Source organism: Narcine bancroftii, chromosome 7 (genome assembly GCF_036971445.1).
Source record: "Narcine bancroftii isolate sNarBan1 chromosome 7, sNarBan1.hap1, whole genome shotgun sequence".
NCBI lineage: Eukaryota > Metazoa > Chordata > Chondrichthyes > Torpediniformes > Narcinidae > Narcine > Narcine bancroftii.
The window spans coordinates 136955296-136961510 of record NC_091475.1 but is presented as its reverse complement, the minus strand read 5'-3'; the positions used below and the strand labels follow the sequence as shown (position 1 = coordinate 136961510).

Here is a 6215-nt window from a genome sequence, read left to right as displayed (position 1 = left end):
TCAGGTTTCAACTCTTCAATGCAGATTGCTAGTCTATTGATTAAGAGACAAGTAGAAAATTTTTAACAGTATTTTTTTGTTTAGTTCAATATTTTAAATTATTTTAAGAAGATTTGAATGCTTTTAATTAACTTTATATTTTATCTAAATTATGTAACTTTAATATATTTTATGATTCTCTGGACTTTAAAGATATTTGAAACTGTAACCTTTCCACATTTCAGAGCTTTAACTGAAGATGTCTCGGGCCATCTCCTTCACTTTATTAACACCTGAGGATCATCACCATGTGGACCTCATTGCACTACTCCAGGTGGCAGATGAGCAATATGCTTGGTCCCTGCATCTGGTGCAGGTAAATGAAAGTATGGACAGACTGAGGAATGATCCAGTATGACTGCTGGATGTTTTCATGCAAAATTAACCAAAAAAGTACAGGGTTTTAAAAGGCCATAACTTTCAAGTTTCCTTCAAAACTTAAGCCTAATTTTAGCCATTCTGCCTTGGATTTGCACAGTTGCTGTATCGATTTGTATTAATTTAATTTAGACTTGCAGCATTTTAACAGGCCCTTCCAGCCCACAAGCACAATTAACCTAAATCCCTGTTTGTTTTGAAGGGTGGAAGGAAGCCAAAACATCAGGAGGATACTTCCACAGACACAGGGAGAATGTACGAACTCCTTACAGACAGTGCCGGATTCAAACCCAGGTTAAAGCTGCTGTAATAATGTTGCTAATCAATATGCTAACTCTTCTGCCCAAAACAAATATGCCAAGTGCCGTAAACATCACATTTTAATTTAAAATGCTATGCTATCTCAATATCACTTGATTTTATTGGAGACACAGAGACTGCAAATGCTGGAATCTGGAACAAAAAAAATTACCTGAAGAAGCATGTCAAGCAGCATGCATGGAGTGGGGGGAGGGTGGGGGAGGGGTAGGTGGGAGGGGTATGTGGGAGGAGAGAGGAGATGGGGATTGTCAGAACCATTCATCAAGACAATGGTACATAGAAATCAATAAATGTATTCCATTAGAAAAAAATAACATATAATTTAAGAAATAACATCACAATATTCAAACAAATATGGGAACCGTACATGAAATACAATAGAGAAATCCTACCACAGACCTCCACCACCTAAAATGACGGAAGGAGAAAACAACGAAATGAACTGACTCAGTATGTAAAAGTAAAACACAAAAATGTCTTGTTTATTTTTATTAAGTGACGACATTGATTAACGGGTTTAATGTATCTTAGATTAAACTTTGAATAAATGGGAAGGGTGGAGAGGGAGGGAGGGAAGGGAGGGGGAAAAAGGGGAGAAAATGACACTATATATTCAAGAGAAAAATGTCTATGTATTTTGGTCAGTATGGTTCATAGTGTGAAAACTTTAAAAAATTTTTTAAAAAAACCGTCTTGATTAAGGATTTCCACCCAACATATTGACACTTGCTATTCTCCCACACTGATGCTGCTTGTCTAGTTGGGTGGGTTCCTTCACCAGAGAGAATTTTTAAAGTCCTTTTTTTCTGAATAATATTAAATCTACACATTATTTGCATTTGGGTGACATGAGTTCATGGGCTAGTAGAGTTGTTACTGTTCTATACCCTAAATTTAAAACAATAAAATAAATTATAGAATGTATACTATTGTATTTGGTGCCACCGGTTTGGTGAACCTGTATTTTGTACATATATATGACAATATGTTATTGTTACTCATGTTCAAAAGCCCAACGCCCACTAGGTCTCAAGGTATTCTGACCTCTCCAAGGAGCAGCTGCATCTCAAGCTCAAATTTACTGAAGCATTTATCATGTAAAAGTTGTGCAATTGTATGGGCAGGTCTTCAGCCAGTCACAGTTGCTTGAAATATTGGTCACTCTCCATCTCCTTGTCTGCAGGATCTTTTCAAATGGCCTCATAAGAGTTTTCTACACACTAATAAATTATTTATGTATTCTACTCCAGGAGAAAGGGCTTCTACTTTTCCTTCAACAGTGCTTCTGTGAGCTTGTAGTGTGGCCAGTCATTTCCTCAAATCCCTTAATAAGATGCTTAAATTTGTTGACTTGGGAATTCCTTCATGACCAAGTGCTCCTCATACAATATTATTGTCTCAAAGTTTAGGATTCCATTTACTGTCATATGCACAAAATACACAGAAAAATCTTTCCTTAGTTTTCCCTATAAAAAACACACAAGTGTTATTATGACAACACCTCTATCAAAAGAAAAAAAAACAGGGAGAAGAGAATCCCTTCAGATACAACGCATCAGAATTGACCATGACCATTTTTTGGTGAGGCTGGTGTGCCAATAGAAATATCGCATCCTATGTAACAAATATGAACAAGGCATACAGAAACAGAAGCGTCAGATGTAAAGATCTTTATCTAATGTGACAAACATCATTATAGAGGAAGCTTGGTGGAAGACTATCTCCTGGGATTATCACAGTAGAAATGTCCCTAATTCAAAGGATATTGAGTTTATATACTTAAATTACTGATACTTTTATAATTAAATACAGTTTCAGTAACTACAATGAGATCATTAAATGTATCTGCCTCATATCTTGCCTATACATTTGGCTAAGTATATCAGAACACCATCTGGTCAGTTCACATTTTCTGACAAATCATTTTATTGAACAAATATCTACACACATTGAAGATTGAGATTTGACTTACTGCAACTGCATGATAAAAGTAGCAATACTCATAATACAAAGCCAAAATTAAAATAGGGCCTTCACATTGTGGCCAACAAAAAAAGTCAACACTTGCTATTTCCACCCCCCCCCCCCCGCCCCCCCCCGATGCTGCTGACTAGCTGGGTTCCTTCACCAGACAGATTTCTTTTGTCCTTTTTCTGAATAACATCAAACATACACAATATTTGTATTTGGGTGATATGGGCCAGTAAAGGTGTTACTATTCTGTATCCCTAAATTCAAATAAATTATAGAATGCATACTATTGTATTTAGGTGCCTCTGACAAACCTGTTTGGTTACAGCAATAATAGGAAGGTATGCAAGAATTGGTGAAGCCCAAGGGTTTCTGACCACCTGCAATGTTTAGTATCCCTGGCATGCATTCTGCTGGCTTTCACCTATGAACTCTCAAAAACACTATTTCAATGTTGCAAGCGTAAGTTAAAGGCATAAAAGACTGTAAACATAAAATGGCTTGGTCAGAAAGTGTACAAAACAATTCTACAAAGGGCACATAATAGACCAATGGACACCTCCAACAATTGACTCTCAAGGAAAAGCTGCTGCTATCAGGGGATTCATGCTATTGCCATTATTACACGCCTGCTCTGAAAATTGGGTCACAGAAATCTGATTGACCACTCAAACAAGTCAGCACAGATCATTCATGATAAGGAGGATTATAAGATCTCCCTTAAGGGAAACATCCATTAGTTCCAGCTACATAAACAATTAATGGGTACCTGTTTATCTCATTTCACCTACAGTCTCAGCAGTGATTACATTATTTTCAGCAGTCAAATGAATATCTTGGCTAAACAAGGACCCTAGGAAACAAATTATTTTGGACTATTACATTCAGATTAGTCGACACAACACACATCAGCACTCAATGGTGTAGCACCCCATCTGGCTTTGCAAGAACAATCATAAGGCTCATAAAGCCTCACTTGCTGTACGCAGTCTCTCAGAAATGGACTTTGTTCAGACAAAGTGGTTGCTATTGTTGAATGTCTAATCAGCTGTGGGGAGGGTGAGAAAGCAGTGAACTGAAATCAGACGCAGCATTCATCGAAATGTTGCTTTTCACTTATCGTACGTATTTAAATATTTACAGTCAAACTGAAAGAAAACAAAATGCTGGAGCTCTGATGAAAGTTCATCCACCAGAAATGTTATCATTGTTCTCTATCCATAAATGCTGCTAAACATGTTGAGTATTTCCAGCATTTTATGTTTTTATTTCACATTTCCAGCAATTTACATTTTTTGCTGTTGTGAACAATATTGACTATGTACTTTAGGCATGGTGTAATTTGATTTCATGTCCCTGAAACATATAAATCCTCAGAAGTTTGATCAGCAGACAAATACACATTTTTTTAATGATCATCAAGCAATATTGCTGCAGCTTAAAAAAAATTCTTTCAGATTCAACACCAGAAGCCTCAAACCAAAGTGAGCCAAACAACCCAGTTAGTGTTAAACAGGCATATAGTGTAAGTGCAAAGAGCAAATATGGAGCCCATCAGGATCAGATGCAAAGCAAGATAATGCAGATTTTACTTGCTAATTTGCTGTAGCTGTCAACTAGCATTTTTCTATCTGGAATGAAAATTGTATCAGCGACAGCTTAAGTTGCATCAAAATCTTGACATCTGAATGATTTCTTGTTGGGAATCATTTGAATCACTAATCCCTTCTATGTTGCTTCTGTGATGTGAGGGCTAAGGATGACATTTAACAGCTGTATCAAGAGGCATGCGGTGAGTAGCTGGAGGCTGTGATACATATCCATATTAATGGAATAGGTCAGGAAAGGAAAGGTCCAGTAGTCAGTGTTTATGAAGTTATGACAGGTTTAAAAAGTAGGAACTCAATTATAGTAATCTCAGAACTATTTCTATAACTACATGTTAATGGCTACAGAAACAGGTGTATAATGAAAATATGACTGAAGAGATGGTGTAAGAATTTAGATTTGTGAGGTATCAGGAATAGTTTTGAGTCTAAGTGAGACTACTATAATTGGACATGTTGCACGTCAGTTTGGCTGGAAGCAATTTCTTTGCAAGGGGTTTGCTTAGTCAGAGATGAAACTACCTTGATAGGGATATGGAAATTTAAGCAAATTCAGAAAAATAGGCAAATGAGGAGGAGAATTAGTAATGAAAATAAACACAACAAAGATAAAGCAAAAAGAAATCAGAGTACAAAAAAAAGATAGAAATAAATGCAATCTCTAAATGCTCACAGGGTTCATAAGATAAATGAGTTAATGGCACAAATAACAGGCATTGTCACCATTATTGAAGAATGACTACATGGTGGCCCTTGCCGAGAATTAAGTACTCTTGGATATTTTACATCTTGGAAGGATGGTCAAAGAGGAAAAACATTTGCTGCAGTAAAATAAATAAGAGATCTGGACTTTGGTGAAAAATGACCTCCCATCCATTGATGACATCAATGTGATGTGTTGCCACAAGAAGGCAGCCAACATCATAAAAGCCCCTCATTACCCTGGTCACAACCTTTATGCACTGATACCTTCAGCCTGAAGACAAGCACCTCTTGTTTTTTTTTTCCTTGCAGCTATCAGGCATTGAAGCTGAAGATCCAGCTGCGCTGGGTGGGTCACATCTCCAGAATGGAGGATCATCGCCTTCCCAAGATCGTGTTATATGGCGAGCTCTCCACTGGCCACCGTGACAGAGGTGCACCAAAGAAAAGGTACAAGGACTGCCTAAAGAAATCTCTTGGTGCCTGCCACATTGACCACCGCCAGTGGGCTGATATCGCCTCAAACCGTGCATCTTGGCGCCTCACAGTTTGGCGGGCAGCAACCTCCTTTGAAGAAGACCGCAGAGCCCACCTCACTGACAAAAGGCAAAGGAGGAAAAACCCAACACCCAATCCCAACCAACCAATTTTCCCCTGCAGCCGCTGCAACCGTGTCTGCCTGTCCCGCATCGGACTTGTCAGCAACAAACGAGCCTGCAGCTGACGTGGACTTTTACCCCCTCCATAAATCTTCGTCCGCGAAGCCAAGCCAAAGATTACCCTAAACATAAACTACTCCAGAACTAACAAATTATTTGTCCACTCTAATGAACCATCAGGTTATGCACTAACTGCAACTGTGAAAAACATATTTATCAATCCTTTTATATGTTTATCTTTTTGTTTAATGCTTCATTATGGTAATTTAATTTATGCTGTTGCTAGTATATCTTACCTACCTGGTGGCTGTGGCAAGTAAGAATTTCAGTGCATCTGTACTTGGTGCTTTTATTACAATAAACTCATATACATCCTTGGCACCACAGTAAATGATGTAAAATTCAAATTAATTTTGGTAAAACTAAATTTATAAAAGGACGGAGAACTTTGCATGATTTTTATCAGCCAAAAATGTATGCAGATGAGAAAGGGATAATTGACAATATTATGACCTGGGAGCTTTTGGAAAGGAATTAT

General features: G+C 37.7%; 1 long non-coding RNA gene across 1 annotated transcript; it reads left to right on the top strand.

The window, feature by feature from the left end:
* Positions 1-277: 277 nt before the first annotated feature.
* LOC138739923 (uncharacterized) lies at positions 278-5754 on the top strand. Its single transcript, XR_011342566.1, has 3 exons — positions 278-355; positions 620-711; positions 5331-5754. It is a non-coding gene; the product is annotated as an uncharacterized lncRNA (long non-coding RNA).
* The last annotated feature ends 461 nt before the right edge of the window (positions 5755-6215 follow it).